Source organism: Giraffa tippelskirchi, chromosome 10, assembly GCF_054371585.1.
Source record: "Giraffa tippelskirchi isolate mGirTip1 chromosome 10, T2T-mGirTip1v1.2.pri, whole genome shotgun sequence".
Taxonomy (NCBI): Eukaryota; Metazoa; Chordata; class Mammalia; order Artiodactyla; family Giraffidae; genus Giraffa; species Giraffa tippelskirchi.
In genome coordinates this window covers 145,484,036-145,503,386 of record NC_137284.1, presented here as the reverse complement: position 1 = coordinate 145,503,386, position 19,351 = coordinate 145,484,036, and the positions used below count along the sequence as shown (strand labels likewise).

Here is a 19,351-nt window from a genome sequence, read left to right as displayed (position 1 = left end):
TTGCAAAGAGTCGGACACGACTGAGTGACTTCACTCAGACCAATCAAGATGATGCTGGTTAGACCACCAATGACCAGTTTCAGAGCTGACTGTGCTGTTTCTGCATGTAGCTCCCTCCCTCAGCCTATGAAAGCTCTGGCCCACTGACTGTCAGTCAGAGGGAGTTGGCCTTTGGACAGAAGTCCATCCTTCCCCCTGCCAGTTTACAACATCCAAAATAAAGCAAACTTTCCTTTTCATCAACCTTGCGTGTGTGTGTGTATGTTAGTCACTCAGTCGTGGCCGACTCTGTGACCCTATGGACTGCAGCCTGCCAGGCTCCTCTGTCCATGGGATTCTCCAGGCAAGAATACTGGAGTGGGTTGCCATTTCCTTCTCCTAACCTTGCCTATTTATTGGCTTTTGAGAAGCACACAGCCAGATCCCACTTTCGGTTACAAAATGACATGTATGGGCTGTGAGTAGGCTTTCTCAGGGAACTCTTTAATGTGGGAAGACTAAAACATGCCCTAAGTATAAAGATAATGACAGAGCTTTCAGTCTATTAACAAATGTTGATTGTTGACAGTACCACTTAGGTCAGCACTCTGACACTAGATCTCTACAAGCTGCGGGGAGACAGAATAGAAGAGCAGTGATAACTTACCTCAATTTACAAAAGAAAAGGCCAAGAAAGGGTGGACTTCAGCAAGAAATGAAAAACCACTTCTCCACAATCAAGGCAACCAGATTTTCTTCCAAATTTCACTATAATAATTCTTTTTTTTTTTGGCCATATGGCTTGTGGAATCTTAGTTCCCAGGTCCTCAGCAGTGAGAGTGTGGAGTAATAATCACTGTACCACCAGGAATTCCCTCCTGCAATGATTCTGATAGTAATCTATTAGATACTGGTAAGTTTGAAGTAGAAGCAATGGAAGAATTAGAACAACTTGGAACTCTAAACTGAGTTAATCAGTACTTAAAAAGATTAAGCAATTGAGAGGATAAGAGAGGGGAGAGGTAATATAAATGCTTTAAACCCTCATTTAACACTGCTGAAGTCAGTATATCTAAAACTAATTAATGATAAAAATAATAGTATAATGAAAATACTAGCAGCCAACCTATTTAAGTATTAATGGGGTAGGGGTGGCAAAATGAGTGAAAGGAGTCAAAAAGTATAAACTTTACTTATAAAATTAATAAGTCCTGGGAGTGTAATGTACAGCATGGCTATTGTAGTTAATACTGCATGGCATATTCAAATGTTGTTTAGAGAGTAGGTCTTAAAAGTGGAATGGTATTACTATTGCTACTGTTATTTTTAAGTTAATCAATGATGATTGCACAACATGTAAATATGTTTATTGTCACTGAATTGCATACTTAAAAATGAATAAAATGATTATTCTTACATATATTTTATTATAATTTTCCAGGCAATTGATCAAGATTATTTCAAAATTTTATTAAAGACTTTATGAATTTAGATTGGACTTTAAAAAAGAAAGCCATGGACTTGCCTGGTGATCCAGTCGTTAAGACTCCACAGTTTCAATATAGGGGGCACAGGTGCAATCCCTGGTAGACCCCATATGCCATATGATGTGGCAAATAAATAAATAAGTAAACCGTGATTTAAGAAGAAAAAATCTAACAGAGTTTGGAAGACTATGATAAGAAATATTTGGAAGATAAAAGGAGGAAAGTTGTATAAACATTTAATATAATCTGATTGACACAAACTGTTAACTAGTATAAAAAGTCTTATAGGTAGTAAATGGATTTGGAGGAAAAGATAGCTTACAAATAATATAAAATATAATTATAAAATACCATAGCTTCAGGGCTATTATAACAGGAGTATTTGGTCTGTGGACGACAAACAAAATGCTAACAGAAGATAATTGAATCCTTACATCATACACAAAAATTGACTCAAAATGGATCAAAGACTTAAACATAAGACCTGAAATTATAGAGCTCATAGAAGAAAACATAAGCAAAACACTTCTTGATACTGGCTTTTGTAGTGATTTCTTGATATAACACCAAAAACACAGGCAACATTAGGTAAGTGAGACTATATTAAATCAAAAAGATTCTGCACAGCAAGGGAAACAATCAACCAAATGAAAAAGCAACCTATATAAAGGGCAAAAATATCTGCATATCATATATCTGATAAAAATTAATGTGCAAAATATGTAAGGAACTCTTATAATTCAATAGCAAAACAAAGAAACAAAGAAAAAAAAACCCCACAGAAAACCAAAAACAACAACAACAAAAACACAAAAAGTCAAATAATCTGATTTTAAAATGGACAAAGGAACTGAACAGATGTTTTTCCAAAAAGAAGACATACAAATGGCCAACAGATTTATGAAAGGTACCCAACATCACTAATCATCAGAGAAATGCAAATCAAAACTGCAGTGAGATATCACCTCACACCTGTTGGGATAGCTATTATCATAAAAGACAAAAAATAACAAGTGCTGTGGAGGTTGTAAATAAAAAGGAATCCTTATATACTGTTGGTAGGAATATAAATTTATATAGCTCTTACCAAACCAGATTCATCTGTTGGATGTGCAGCAAGCTAAATGCAGAATCTTCCAAGATTTGCAGCAGAGGAAAGTTTTATCCACAAAGCAATTGAGCCAGAAGACAAAAGAACAAATCTCAAACCCACCTCCCTCAAGGCTGGGGGCTCAGGGTATGTATGAGAGAAAGCTAAGGTGTGGAGGTTATGGGGAAAGGTGATTGAAGATAAGAAAAAGGTGAGATAATCAGCAGTCCTCACAGGGCAACAGGTGCACCTAAGCTACAAGCTTCTTCATAGGATGAAAATGTGATGTTAGCATGTTCTGAGGGTGGATTTTTTGGCTCTTTGACATCAGAAGGTCACCAGTCAGACACTCATGCATGCCCAGTTGGAATATTGATGGTCTCAACAAGTCTTAACTAGCCCAAGCCCAAACTAGACACAGCTGACTCCAAGTTCCTAAAATACAACTTGGGCAAATACCTTATTGTTTAGGCTTGGGGAACATGCAAGTTTTTGTTAAAATAATTAAAGAGAGCTTGATCAGCAAAGGCAGATTATAGTTCATTTTTTCTTCTGCAAGTTATAGTTTAACGGTTCCAACTACTGATGACTACCCTTAAGTAGTCACTATGGAAATCAGAATGAAGCTTCCTCAAAAAAAAAAAAAAATGCTGATAGAAGACAGACACATTTGAACCTTATAATGGTAATGTGAGCACCTGGCACATATAGCAGAATTTTTAGGGAAAAGTCTACATATGGAAGGTGGCAAAAAGCCTGGTAGCTGCCCACACTAATGAGCAAAGACTTTCCACCATGAATTCCTTCTACATAAAGGACAAGTTTCATTTGTGAAAGATTCCAAAGAAGGATTTGTGGTTCTAAAAAGGATTAAAGTATCTAGGGCACTTAATTTAACAAGAATAATGGAAACAGGGAGCTCCCTGGCGGCCTGGTGGTTCCGATTCAGGGCTTTCACTGCTGTGGCCTGGGTTCAGTCCCTGATTAGGGAACTGAGATCCCATAAGCCAAACCAAAAAAAAAAAAAGAATGAAAAGAGAAAAATATAATAATATGTAGGCAGATAGACATTTCTAAGTATTTCAGGATCATAACCATTCCACAAATACCCTAAGTAGAGACACTATCACCGTTAAGTAATAAAACTGATTCACCATGGGTCTTTTTCACCAACCTCTATAAAGACTTTGAAAAACCTTCAGGTTTATTGGCCTCCTAATATGATAAAATTTAAGTTTTATTCAGTTTAGAGCTTCAGTTTTCTGTAATTTGACTTGAAAAATAGACTTGACCCCAAAGAAAAGTCTACCTTTTATTACAAGAATGATTGAAGGATTTAAACTATTCATCTGGAAAGTAATATAGAGTAAGAGCATATAGTAACTAATTGTGTATATATATATATATATATATATAGTAGATATTATTCAGACATGAAAAAAGGAGGAAATCTTGCTATTTGTGACTACATGGATGGAAACTGTGGGCATTGTCATAAGTGAAATCAGTCAGGCAGAGAAAGACAAACATCGTATGATATCACCTATATGTGGAATATCAGAGAACAGGCAAACAAACAAACAAAGACAAAACAAACAAAAAAAACAAAGGTCATAGATACAGAGAACAGATTGGTTATTGCCAGAGGTAGGGGGTGAAGGGTTGGCAAAATGGGTGAAGGGGATCAACAGGTAGAAACTTCCAGTTAAAAAATAACTAAGTCATGGGGATATAATATACCACATGCTGGCCATAGTTAATAATACTGTATTGTATATCTGAAAGATGCTATGACAGATCTTAAAAGTTCTCATTACAAGAAAAAAATTGTAACTATCTATGGTGACAGATGTTAACTAGACTTGTGGTGATCATTTGGTAATATATACAAATGTTGAATTTTTAAAATTTTTTTTCTTTTTTTAAAAATTAACTTATTTTTTATTGAAGGATAAAAAAGAATTAAAGAAAAGCAATGCCCACTGGTCAGATAACAAGTGATATACAAAAATCTGTCCAGGCACTTCTTAACTGAATAAATTTAGATTCAATTCCCTATAGGAATGGCAAACAGAAAAGTCTACATGTTATAGAAAGAACATGGGCCCTTATATATCTGAAACAGTGGTTTTAATGCACTTTTAGCTGGGTAGATCTTTTGGGAATATAATTTGTGGGCAATCACTGAGTTGCAATTTTCTTTATCTTTAGAAAATTAAATAGCTTCCCACTCTAAATTTCAATAATTCTAGTCATTTAAAAAATAATGTATTTGGGAATATATCTACCTAAAGAAACAAAAGACTTATATATAGAAAACTATAAAACACTGATGAAAGAAATCAAAGAGGACACAAACAGATGGAGAAATATACCGTGTTCATGGATTGGAAGAATTAATATAGTGAAAATGAGTATACTACCCAAAGCAATCTATAGATTCAATGCAATCCCTATCAAGCTACCAATGGTATTTTTCACAGAATTAGAACAAATCATCTCACAATTTGCATGGAAATATAAGAAACCTCGAATAGCCAAAGCAATCTTGAGGAAGAAGAATGGAACTGGAGGAATCAACCTGCCTGACTTCAGGCTCTACTACAAAGCCACAGTCATCAAGACAGTATGGTACTGGCACAAAGATAGAAATATAGATCAATGGAACAAAATAGAAAGCCCAGAGATAAACCCACGCACATATGGACACCTTATCTTCGACAAAGGAGGCAAGAATATACAATGGAGAAAAGACAATCTCTTTAACAAGTGGTGCTGGGAAAACTGGTCAACCACTTGTAAAAGAATGAAACTAGAACACTTCCTAACACCGTACACAAAAATAAACTCAAAATGGATTAAAGATCTAAACGTAAGACCAGAAACAATAAAACTCCTAGAGGAAAACATAGGCAAAACACTCTCCGACATAAATCACAGCAGGATCCTCCATGACCCACCTCCCAGAATATTGGAAATAAAAGCAAAAATAAACAAATGGGACCTAATTAAAATTAAAAGCTTTTGCACAACAAAGGAAACTATAAACAAGGTGAAAAGACAGCCTTCAGAATGGGAGAAAATAATAGCAAATGAAGCAACAGACAAACAATTAATCTCAAAAATATACAAGCAACTTCTGCAGCTGAATTCCAGAAAAATAAACGACCCAATCAAAAAATGGGCCAAAGAACTAAACAGACATTTCTCCAAAGAAGACATACAGATGGCTAACAAACACATGAAAAGATGCTCAACATCACTCATTATTAGAGAAATGCAAATCAAAACCACAATGAGGTATCATTTCACACCAGTCAGAATGGCTGCTATCCAAAAGTCTACAAGCAATAAATGCTGGAGAGGGTGTGGAGAAAAGGGAACCCTCTTACACTGTTGGTGGGAATGCAAACTAGTACAGCCACTATGGAGAACAGTGTGGAGATTCCTTAAAAAACTGGGAATAGAACTGCCATATGACCCAGCAATCCCACTGCTGGGCATATACACCGAGGAAACCAGAATTGAAAGAGACGCGTGTACCCCAATGTTCATCGCAGCACTGTTTACAATAGCCAGGACATGGAAGCAACCTAGATGTCCATCAGCAGACGAATGGATAAGGAAGCTGTGGTACATATACACAATGGAATATTACTCAGCCATTAAAAAAATACATTTGAATCGGTTCTACTGAGATGGATGAAACTGGTGCCCATTATGCAGAGTGAAGTAAGCCAGAAAGAAAAACAACAATACAGTATACTAATGCATATATATGGAATTTGAAAGATGGTAACGATAACCCTATATGCGAGACAGAATAAGAGACACAGATGCATGGAACAATTTTATGGACTCTGAGGGAGAAGGTGAGGGTGGGACGTTCTGGGAGAATAGCATTGAAACATGTATATTATCATATGTGAAACAGAACACCATTCCATGTTCGATGCATGTGACAAGGGCTCAGGGCCGGGGCAATGGGATGATCCAGAAGGATGGGATGGGGAGGGAGGTGGGAGGGGGGTCCAGGAAGGGGAACACATGTAAACCCATGGCTGATTCATGTCAATGTATGGCAAAAACTATTACAATATTGTAAAGTAATTAGCCCCCAACTAAAATAAATAAATTTATAAAAAAAAAAATAATGTATTTGATGTTTAACTTAGTTATAAAATAAGAGGTGCTCTATTTTTGTTAAAGCAACTAGATGAATAAACTACTAAAATTAGACTTAGTTTATGCACACAAATGTGTCAAAATATTGAACAGTTATAAAGTTTTTATAGTTGATGAATAATTAGTGAGTGTTTTACTTTAATAAGAAATTTAAAAATGGCTAAATCTTTTCATTTGTAGCTCTCATGGAATGCAGACTAGAGTATATAATTTAATATACATAATAATATCATGGACAGCTGGGAAACACAAAACTCATCTAAGAGATTGCATTTTTATTCATGTACGTGCAATTTACTCTAGAGTAGATTATTTTTTAATTGTATGTGTTTGAAGGAATTTAGTTATATCAAAAGAGATGAAACAATAACATATGTGTCACTCTGCACGCTTTTACAAAAATACAGCAGACAATGAGATACTGCATTGTAGGCTTAACAGTTCTCTTTTTTAATGCTCCGCAACCATCTGTCACATATTTTCTAGGACAGATCTATTGTAATATCCTTTCTGATCATCTCCATAAACTTGTACAATTCTCTAGGAATGCAAATATTTTAAATATTTTGGCAAGTGGGAAATGAATAAATCAAGTTAGTATCCATTAAAATGAAAACATACATCTATCAAAAAAGAAAACCCACAGGAAGTCACAAGGGACATGGAATAACAAGTTTAGGAAACATCTTGATTGTTTACAGGAGTACATGCCTGCCTTTTAAGTATTTACATATAGCTAAGGGGAACAGGCTCTAATTCTACTCAGCCCCCCAAATCTCCAAACACACTTTCTCAAATAAACATGGTTCCACCTCTGTTAGTTGCTCCATTTCCGTCCATCTGTTTTGGTAATTGCTTTTCCTTCCTCATTATAGTTTCCAGTGTCTGGACAGGCTTATCCTGTTTCCTCCGAATGGTGTTTTTGTTTGTAGTCAGTTCCTGATTGTTCTTCCTGTTCCCTTTTATCCACTTTTGTTTGACCTCTCATTTGCACTGTAGGCTCCTTACACAGAACATTCTAAGCATGATTCCAACAACCATCCAACTTTAGGCAAGATGGCTGGAATATTCTGGTATTTGACTTTAATATCATAATCTTTTGCATCGTTACATTCATACACACAATCTTGGAAAATTGAGAACAGGGTAGATGGGGAAGTGGCTAAACGCTTTAAAAGTATTGTCGTATCTAAGTTGTATAGCTATATATAGACAACAATAGTCGATAAAATTCTACTTGAAAAGTCACAAAAAAAGAGAGAGCATTTAACTCTGTTTTAGTGTTGGGACAATAGGGTGGAAAGGATATATATCACTTTGAAGTCCTGCTAATAAGCTGTGAACTAAAAGAGAAGGTATCAAAAGTTGAAAGAAGTCACTAGCAAAAAAGTCCAACTTGCTGCTAGGAAAAGGGGAACTCAGTTATAGCTGTGGAGATGGGAGGAAGGAGTCGCTGTAAAAGACTGAGGGACTGTTGAGACAGGCTATTCTCCAAGGGTTTCTTGCATTTCTGTACAACTTGCAAACAGGGCATGGATTGCGCTTTGTTCTAAACTATGTTTCCAAAGATATTTGTTTAACAAACTGCCTTGGAAGATAGAGATAGTGTTTCCCTTCAGAGCAAAGGATAATTTGGCTTACTTTCCTGTGTAGTAAAAATAATGTTTTCTTCTAGAAGGCCATGTGTGCTTCTAGTTTTATAGTACATTATATAAGAAATTCCTGTTCCCTAAGCCCAACGTGCCTTTCCTACAAAGGAACCCATTGTATGCACGGGTATAAACTGGCCCTCATGTCACCCTGTGAACACTGGGGGTTGGGCAAATGGTGCAAAAATCCCTTACTCTGGCTACTGCTTTTGCTGTGAGTAATAAACTACCTGCATTCCCTACACAGGAGTCTCCTGTCTTCTATAAGCATCCATGAAATTGCAAAAGCCTAATTAGATAACTAGCACATACAGTAAAATCTCAGATCCCCTCAAGTTCTTGATAGGGGCCCAAGCCCAGATTTTAGGATTATATGAGCACCTAATCCAGGGGAATCAAAGTAGGAGATGAGACATGGAGCCAGAGGATTCAGCTTCCAAGTCAGTCAAAGAGGAACAGTTCTTGAGCCCTATTTCCTCATGAAATGGACACGCAAGACTCCAGACAAGTGCCAGTTCTCTGACTTGGAGTTGGCAGTGTTTGGTGGTAGCCATGGTTAGAAACCCCAGGTATCCAAGAAGTCCAGGTAGAAGAGTTCAGATAGCTCTGCAGGCTTCCCCATGGAGAATTCATGGGTGTTGCTGTCCTATAGTGCCATAGAAATTCTTGACACTTCAGTCTGTGGACGTTAGTGGGTCGATAATCTCCAAGTTCTTCTCATCTATAGCTGTAGGCTCTACATGTGCCCCACAAGATTTCTTAAGGGAAGAGAGGATCAGATGAGCCTGCTGAGTGCCCATTTTGTGGGACAAAGACTGACATCAGACACTGGAGCAGGAGTCGGCAAACATTTTCTTAAGGGCCAGATAGGAAACAGTTTAGTCTGTGTGGGCCATTCCATCTCGTAGCACGTATACAGCTCTGCTATTATAGGGCAAAAGCGGCCATAAGCTACATTCCAATATAACTTTACTTACAGAAATAGGAAGCAGCTGAATTTGGACTGTGGTGGTAGTTTGCTGACTATTGCACTAGAGGATTGCTCTCTATAGGCTGACTTCCACGGTGTATGACCTCAGTAATCCCTCCGGTTTGATGCTCTGCTTTCACTGTCTTAAAATTCCCAGTACTTTTCAAATGAGGATCTCTATATTTGCCTATATCGTATGTAGCTGGTCGCTGGTTATATACAATCTTTTTGCTATCGTATCTCTGTAGGCCTGAAGAAAACCAAATCGATCTGAGATACAGAGAGTAGAATCATGAGATAAGGTCAGATGTATATTAGTTATGTGCCAGAGGAACCTTAGAGAGAAAATATTTCCTGGTCTAGCAGCAAGAAAATTAAGAACCTGCCTTTTATCATAATAATACTGGCATATATAGAGAAGAGATGTGTCTGTCTGAAGAATGGCTATCTAGTGGTCCAGTAGGCAATATTCCATACTGCTGTGGTGAAGGATTCTATGTGCATGGAATCAGAACACTTCCTAACACCATACACAGAAATAAACTCAAAATGGATTAAAGACTTAAATGTAAGGCTAGATACTATAAAACTCTAAGAGGAAAACATATGCAGAACACTCTTTGACATAAATCACAGCAGGATTCTCTTTGGCCCACCTCCTAGAGTCATGGAAATAAAAACAAAAATAAACAAACGGGACCTAATTAAACTTAAAAGCTTTTGCACAGCCAAGGAAACTATAAACAAGATGAAAAGACAACCCTGAGAATGAGAGAAAATAATTGCAAATGAAGCAACCGAGAAAGGATTAAGCTCCAAAATATACAAGCAGCTCATGCAGCTCAATATCAGAAAAACAAACAACCCAATCAAAAAGTGGATGGAAGACCGAAACAGACATTTCTCCAAAGAAGACATACAGATGGCCAATAAACACACGAAATGATGTTCAACATTGCTCATTACTAGAGAAATGCAAATCAAAACTACAATGAAATATGACCTCACACCTGTCAGAATGGCCATCATCAAAAAAATCTATAAACAATAAATTTTGGTGAGGATGTGGAGAAAAGAGAATCATTTTGCAGTGTTGGTGGGAGTGTAAATTGATAGAGCCACTATGGAGAACAGTGTAGAGATTCCTTTAAAAAACAGAATAAAACTACCATATGACCCAGTGATCCCACTACTGGGCATATACCCTGAGAAAATAAAAATCCAAGAAGACACACATACCCCAATATTCATTGCAGCTATTTACAATAGCCAGGACATGGATATCTATAAATGAATGAATGAATAAAGAAGATGTGGTACATACATACAATGGAATATTACTCAGCAATAAAAAGGAATGAATTGGAGTCACTTGTAGTGAGGTGGATGAACCTAGAGCCTGTTATACAGAGTGAAGTAAGTTAGAAAGAGAAAAACAAATATAGTATATTAACATATATATGGAATCTAGAGAAATGGTACTGATGAACCCATTTGTAGGGCAGGAATAAAGGCACAGATATAAAGAATGGACTTTTGGACACAGAGAGGGAAGAGACGGTGGGACAAAGTGAGATAGTAGCAATTATGTATATATACACTGCTATGTGTAAAATAGATAGCTATCGGGAAGCTGCTGTATAACACGGGGAGCTCAGTTTGGTGCTCTGTGATAACCTAGAGGGCTGGGTGAGAGGGAGGCTTAACAGAGAGAGGATATATGTGTATGTATATATATAGCTGATTCACATTGTTGTACAGCAGAAACCAACACAACATTGTAAAGCAATTATCCTCCAATTAAAAAGAAATTTTAAAAATTATATTTAAAAAATGAAAAGTGCTCTAGTACTCTAGAGGGGATATAATGTACTGCATATGAATATACTCAATGATATTGCAATAACTTTGTATGGAGACAGATGGTTACTAGACTTATTATGGTGATCAATCCATAATGTATCTAAAAGTCAAATCACTATGTTATATACCTGAAACTAAAATAACATTGAATGTCAACTATACTTCAATAAAAAAATAAAAAGGAAAGAAACTGAAGAAAAAAGGATTCAATGTACAGTAGGAATCTGTTGATGAAATGTCAAGGCTAAAGTCAATAGGTTCCTAAAACAGACCACTTCTTGCCTTGTGTCCAAGTACTATAATTTCAATTATAATATGGTTTCTCATATATGTCTCTCCAAGAATTTAATATTGAGTTGGTCAGAGTAGCCAATCCTCTTGCCAATTAAATTTCTCATTGTAGTTAAATACATTGGTACTGCCATTTACATATCAATCTGATACTTCATCTAGCCTGGGCTCTTGGCAAATTGACAAAATTAATTGAAACGAAGACCCTACACAGAAGTGATGACTTCAGCAAGGCAGATGCCATCTTGAGAAGCCATCTTCTTCACCATATGCCTTCTTTTAGTTTTCACAGTAGGCTTTATCCAGGCAATGCTAATCCATTAGAAACCTTTACGCAGGGAAGTTATAGGGTTGACTCCAAATCTGGTGATAGTTTGAAAGAAGGAATGGATAGAGATAGATTGGTGGGGTAGAGTGAGAAAGGAAAGTAAGGAGGGAAGTGAGAAGGGGGTGGGGATCGAAAACATTCCATCATGTTTGGGTCTGATAGTTTACATGAAATCTCTAAGAGTTAGCCTTTCTACTCAGCCTCGTAATATAGAATGTAGAATTACCTCACATGTACCCTTCATCTCACCAAATGATCAGTGTGAAGACAGGATGAAAGGTAATCTTTTTCATATGCGGTGGGTTTGCCCAAGGACACCTAAGATTTAGAACAGCTAAGATTTAGAACAGCATACTTTAATTATGAGGAATGTTTGCTTAAAGATATTTGATTACTATTAAATACATTCCATAAGATCAATGTTTAACTTAAAAAAGGAAGTTTGCTTTTGATTCTAATAGCTGTAAAATTCTGCTAAAGAAAGAAATCAGAAGAATTTACTCAAATCCAAGCTTGCATAAATGGGATATGGAAAAGTAAGATACAAGAAAGACATCGTAAATGAAAACACATTTTCAACTTAAGTATGTCATTTTTTAAAAAAACATAGGACGACTTTCATAAAAATAAAAAATTAAAAGGTTATTTAAAAGTAAGTTACAAAAACCAAAGGGTAATTTATAAACATTGGTGACATGGCATAGAATAAAATGAGCTATAAATATCTGGATCAGTATCTAAGAACCAAATTGTTGTTGAAAACTTTATATAAAGCTACCTACAAAGCATGCTTTTTTGTTACTAAAAAGAAGCTTTAGAAAGGTTCAAAAACTGCTAATTGATTACCTACATTATGTAAAGGAACTATTGTAGGGAAATTAGACTACCCATATTATATTATGATGGAGTCTTTCCCTCAACCTTGGAATCTAGTTGAGGGAGAAAGGGCACTCATAAAAAACAAATGAATTTTATGCAATACTGGACAAGTAAAATCATAAAGAGCAATACTGATAAAAATTTAGCCCTTTAAGCATTTTTATGTAAATAGAACAATTTTTTCTTTTTTAATTGAAAAAATCACACGAGACTATGACAGGAAAAACTCTTGTTTGACTTTTCACCTTTGGGATCATACAAGTTAAAATAACAAAAAGAATAACAGGAGAAGAGACACACAATTTTTATTTATATTTACATGCATGGGAGTTACAGGAAAGAAGTAAAACAAGGAGTTAGACTCAGGGCTTGTAAGCCAAGTTCACAATAAAAAGGCAGGGAGGATTTGGGCTTCAAGGGATGATAAATTGTGAGAAAATGACTACGCAATATATGAGGGAACCGACAGAAGATAAGGGCTGCTTTAGTGAGGTCTATTTATGCAAACTCATCTTGGTGTTGACTCCTTGTCTTCTTCAGTGATAAGAATTGTATTTCTCTCTCTGATGATGCTGGGGGGCTACCTTCCTTAAAGGAAATTTTATGCCTTGCTTTTAGGCAAATAAAGAGAAGGCAGAAAACTCTTCCCTAATCTGTTTATTCTTTATTATTACTATTATTATTGTTGTTATTTTGGCCACACTGAATGGCTTGTGGGATCTTAGTACTTTGACCAGGGATTGAACCTGGGCCCCAGCAGTGAAAGCACCAAGTTCTAGCTACTGGACTGCCAGGGAATTCCCCTAAATCTGTTAATTCTTAATTGCCTTCAGCTCAAATTAATCCTCATGCTAAAGTGGTTTATTGTGAGGTTACTCCTGCAGATTAAGGCAGTTCACCCAGATAGCCAGGTTAAATATTTGTGATAGGAATATTGAGAAGAAAGATTACTCTTTGGGCTTCACAGACACAGGAAACTTTTCCTCAGGAAGTGATGACAAATTTACTATTTCCTATTATGAAATTTTGAAACAACTTTATAACAGTTTTACTTATAAAGTATTACATGTTGCTCAAAATGGAAAATTAAGAAAGTTCAGAAAAAAATAACTCTGTCATCCGGAGATACCATCATTGTGACATTTTTTTCCACATTAATTTTTAACCAATTTTAATTGTTATATTTTATATATGTGAGAACATGTAGCTGGGATGGCAGAAAAATCCCTCTTGAATGCCAAGTCTAATTAGTATGTACTGAAGTATGGAATGGAGAAAGCAACTAAAGGTCAGCCCAGTCTATGCTTTTTCATGTCGAAAAATGCATCTTGTTGTTGTTGTTGTTCAGTCACTAAGTTGTGTCTGACTTTTTGTGACCCCATGAACTGCTTATCAAATCCTTGTTTTAAATGCTTGCCAAGGGGAGAAGTCAACTGATTCTCATTCCGTGTTAGAAACTTCTTGATTATATTTTAAACAGCTTTATTCAAATCTAATTCACATACTATACAACTGACCCTCTAAAAATACACAGTTCAATGGTTTTTAGTGTATTTGAGCTGTGCCACCATCACCACAACTAAACATAGAACGTTTTACTTCAGCCCCAAAAGCAACCCAGTACCTGAGTAAGAGTCATTCTCTCTATTTGCCCCAATCCTACCAGCCTATTCTGTACATTTCACAGGAATGGTATTGTGCCTTACATAGTTTTTTTTGACAAGCTTCTTATACTTGGCATGATGTGTAAGATTCACTCACATTGTAGCATATATCTGTACTTCATTTCTTCTCATTGACAAATAATTTTCCATTGTATGGATATACCACATTTTATTTATCCATTAATCAATTGATACACATTTGGCTGGTTTCCACTTTTTTGCCAGTAGGAGTAATGCTGCCGGGACTTCCCTGGTGGTCCAGTTCTAAGACTCCAAACTTCCAAAGCAGGGGCCCCAGGTTCCATCTCTAGTCAGGGAACTCTATCTCACATGTCTTAATTAAGAGTTAGCATGCTGCAACTTAAGGATCTTGCACATTGCAATGAAGATTGAAGAGCTTGAGTGCTGCAACTAAGACCTGACACAGCCAAATAAATATTTTTAAAAAAGAGTAATCCTGCCATCAATATTTGTGCATATGTTTTTATATAGACATATGTTTTCATTTATCTTGATAGATACCTAAGAGTGAAATTACTAGGTCATGTGGTAACTCAATATTTAACATTTTGAGGGACTGCCAGACTATTTTCTGAGGGAATTGGGCCATTTTACATTCCCACACAATGTGTAAGGGATCCAATTTCTTCACAACTTTGCCAAAATTTTTATTATCTGTTTGATTATAGCCATCCTAGTGGGGGTGTGGTTTTGATTCTGCACTTCCCAGATAGACAATGATGTTGTGCATCTTTTCATGCACTTTTTGGCCATTTGCACATGTCCTCTTAAAAAATGTCTTTTAGATCACACCTGTCAAACAGTATTATCAAAAGGACCACAAATAACAAATGTCAGTAGTATATGGAGAAAACAGAACCCTCGCACATTATTTGCTGGTTGGAATGTAAATTGGTGCAGCCATTATGGAAAACAGTATGGAGACTCCACAAAAAACAAAAAATAGAACTACCATAAGATCCAGCAATTCTACTCCTGGGTATATACCCAAAAGATACAAAAACACTAATTCAAAAAGACACCTGAATCCCAATGTTCAGAGCAGCATTATTTATGACAGTTAAGATACGGAAGCAACCTAAGTGTCTGTCAACAGATGAATGGATAAAGAAGATGTGGTATATATACCCAATGGAATATTAGTCATAAAAATGAATGTTGCCATTTGCAGCAACATGGTTGGACCTGCATGGAATTTGCACATGTGCATGCTGTTGTTTCAGTTGTGGCTGACTCTTTGTGACCCTATGGATTGTAGCCTGCCAGGCTCCTCTGTCCGTGGGATTCTCCAGGCAAGTATACTGGAGTGGGTTGCCATGCCCACCTCCAGGGGATCTTGCCTACCCAGTGATGGAAGTTCTCCTGCATTGGCAGGTGGGTTCTTAACCACTAGTGCCATCTGGGAAGACCCTAGAGGGTATTATGCTAAGTGAAATATGTCAGACAGAGAAAGACAAAAACTGCATGTTATTACTTATATGTAGATTCTAAAAAATAAAAGAAATGAACAAATATAAGAAAACAGAAGCAGACACATAGATGTTGTCATTACCAGTGGGGAGAGAAATAGGGAGGGGAAAGATAGAGGTAGGGGACTAAGAGGTTCAAACTGCTGTGTATGAAATAAATAAGCTACAAGGGTATACTGTAAAACACAGGGAATATAGCCAATATTTTATAATAACTTAAAATTTTTTTATTTTCAACAAATGAAAATTTGTTTTATCTCTGCTCCTTACTTTTGATCTTTTCTAGGTTGGTTTTGTTAATTTTTTCAGATTTTTTTATGAGTACTTATGAAGAACTAAAGAGCCTCATGATGAAACTGAAAGAGGAGAGTGAAAAAATTGGCTTAAAACTCATAATTCAGAAAATCAAGATCATGGCATCCAGTCCCATCACTTCATGCAAATAGATGGGGAAACAATGGGAACAGTGAGACTTTACTTTTTGGGGCTCCAAAATCACTGCATATGGTGACTGCACCTATGAAATTAAAAGAAGCTTGCTCCTTGGAAGAAAAGTTATGACCAACCTAGACAGCATATTAAAAAGCAGAGACATTACTTTGCCAACAAAGGTCCATCTAGTCAAAGCTATGGTTTTTCCAGTAGTCATGTATGGATGTGAGAATTGGACTATAAAGAAAGCTGAGCACTGAAGAATTGATGTGTCTGAACTATGGTGCTGGAGAAGACTCTTGAGAGTCCCTTGGACAGCAAGGAGATCCAACCAGTCAATCCTAAAGGAAATCAGTCCTGAATATTCATTGGAAGGACTGATGTTGAAGCTGAAACTCCAATACTTTGGCCACCTGATGCAAAGAACTACCTCACTGGAAAAGACCCTGATGCTGGGAAAGATTGAAGGTGGGAGAAGGGGACGACAGAGGATGAGATGGTTGGATGGCATCACTGACTCAATGGACATGAGTTTTAGTAAACTCCGGGAGTTGGTGATGGACAGGGAGGCCTGGCATGCTGCAGTCCATGGGGTTGCAAAGAGTTGGATGCTACTGAGTGACTGAACTGAACTGAAAGGTGATTAGGTAATTGTTTAATCTTTCTCTTTTCTTCTAGAATCTCATTACCACAGTTAACCCACCATGTATTTAGCTCACTTTCTTTGTGACAAATATAAGTAAAAGTATTCAGTTCAGTTCAGTCACTCAGTTGTATTCAGCTCTTTGCGACCCCACGGACTGCAGAAAGCCAGATTTTGCTGTCCATCACCAACTCCCGGAGCTTAGTCAAACTCATGTCCTTCAAGTCGGTGATACCATCCAACCATCTCATCCTCTGTCATCCCCTTCTCCTCCCACTGTCAATTTTTCCAGCATCAGGATCTTTTCTAATGAGTCAGTTCTTTGCATCAGGTGGCCAAAGTAATTGGAGTTTCATCTTCAGCATCAGTCCTTCCAATGAATAATCAGGACTGATCTCCTTTAGGATTGACTGGTTGGATCTCCTTGAAGTCCAAGGGACTCTCAAGAGTCTTCTCCAACAGCACAGTTCAAAAGCATCAATACTTCAGTGCTCAGCTTTCTTTATAGTCCAACTCTCACATCCATACATGACTACTGGAAAAACCATAGCCTTGACTAGATGGACCTTTGTTGGCAAAGTAATGTCTCTGCTTTTTAATATGCTGTCTCGGTTGGTCATAAATTTTCTTCCAAGGAGTCAGCATTTTTCAATTTCAGGGGTGCAGTCATCATCTGCAGTGATTTTGGAGCCCCCCAAAATAAAGTCTGTCACTGTTTCCATTGTTGCCCCAACTATTTGCCATGAAGTAATGGGACCAGATGCCATGATCCTAGTTTTCTGAATCATCTTTAGAAAAGAGAAAAAAGAATGCCTAGATAAAGATCTTTAGAATATTCATTGATTGGATGAATACATACTTTCTCAGAGGTCTTTAATTCCATTAAGTTTATTAGAATTACCCAAAGCTTTTATCAGGACTGCTAATTTCTTCCTAGGAGAAGATGATGAAGGAGTAGAAATTTTGGCCTAGACTTGATTTGGGATTTTTTTTTTTTTAATCTATTGTTATTCCTATCTCCTCAGACTTATTCAAAACAAACAAACAATTCTACATACAGCCAGAAAGAAGAAGTCATCTGTTAGGGAAATCCATCAGACTGGACTAGGTTTCTCAAATAATATTTGATCACATAACAAATTCCAAAAAGGGGTTCTCCTTCTCGGTAGTTAAAAGCAAGAGAAGGATGTTCTTTTATGGGCAAATCCTCTAGAAATGCCCTCAGGACCTTTCCTAAGGAAACAAACAACAAAAACCCAACCACACTGTAGGGAAATACATTTAAATAACTTACATGATAAACTATTTAAAATAATTTTCCCTCTGCTATTCTGAGTTCTTGGCTAGAATCTCTGTAATAAAAGACATTAACAAATGAAAAAGAACTACAAGTTTATTAACATGTACACCTACTGTACACATAGTTCATAGCCAGGAAAACTGAATAACTCCTTGAGATAGCCTAAGTCACCACCTTAAATACCACCTTCAGCAAAAGACAAAAGAAAATATTGGTGAGGGTAGGGTGTGTGTAGGGAAATAGTTTTGGGAAGTTATGAGGAAAAGTTCTATAAAGAAGGGTAAGGTTTGTTCTGCAGATTTAAGTAGGTGTCCTGTCTATTTCAAATCCTGAAGGATGATGCTGTGAATGTGCTGCACTCAATACGCCAGCAAATTTGGAAAACTCAGCAGTGGCCACAGGACTGAAAAAGGTCAGTTTTCATTCCAATCCCTAAGAAAAGCAATGCCAAAGAATGACCAAACTACCACACAGTTGCACTCATCTCACACGCTAGTAAAGTAATGCTCAAAATTCTCCAAGCCAGGCTTTAGCAACATGTGAACTGTGAACTTCCAGATGTTCAAGCTGGCTTTAGAAAAGGCAGAGGAACAAGAGATCAAATTGCCAACATCCGCCGGATCATCGAAAAAGCAAGAGAATTCCAGAAAAACATCTATTTCTGCTTTATTGACTATGCCAAAGCCTTTGACTGTGTGGATCACAGTAAACTGTGGAAAATTCTGAAAGAGATGGGAATACCAGACCGCCTGACCTGCCTCTTGAGAAACCTGTATGCAGGTCAGGAAACAACAGTTAGAACTGGACATGGAACAACAGACTGGTTCCAAATAGGAAAAGGAGTATGTCAAGGCTGTATATTGTCACCCTGCTAATTTAACTTATATGCAGAGTACATCATGAGAAATGCTGGGCTGGAGGAAGCACAAGCTGGAATCAAGATTGCCGGCAGAAATATCAATAACCTCAGATATGCAGATGACACCATCCTTATGGCAGAAAGTGAAGAACTAAAGAGCCTCTTGATGAAAGTGATAGAGGAGAGTGAAAAATTTGGCTTAAATCTCAGTATTCAGAAAACTTAGATCATGGCATCCGGTC

General features: G+C 36.9%; 1 protein-coding gene across 10 annotated transcripts in view; it reads right to left on the bottom strand.

Moving 5' to 3' along the window:
* The window catches only part of TRIM24 (tripartite motif containing 24), a 351,893-nt gene that overhangs the window by 151,583 nt on the left and 180,959 nt on the right, over positions 1–19,351 (bottom strand). For 2 of the 10 annotated variants that reach the window (XM_081533092.1, XM_081533102.1), the window contains one exon: positions 12,069–12,160. The exons of 7 other annotated variants lie outside the window; for them this stretch is intronic. The gene's annotated coding sequence lies outside the window, so the exon portion shown is untranslated. Of the gene's footprint in view, positions 1–646; positions 858–12,068; positions 12,161–19,351 lie in introns of all 10 variants that reach the window. One more of the 10 variants, XM_081533100.1, reaches the window with a different exon arrangement.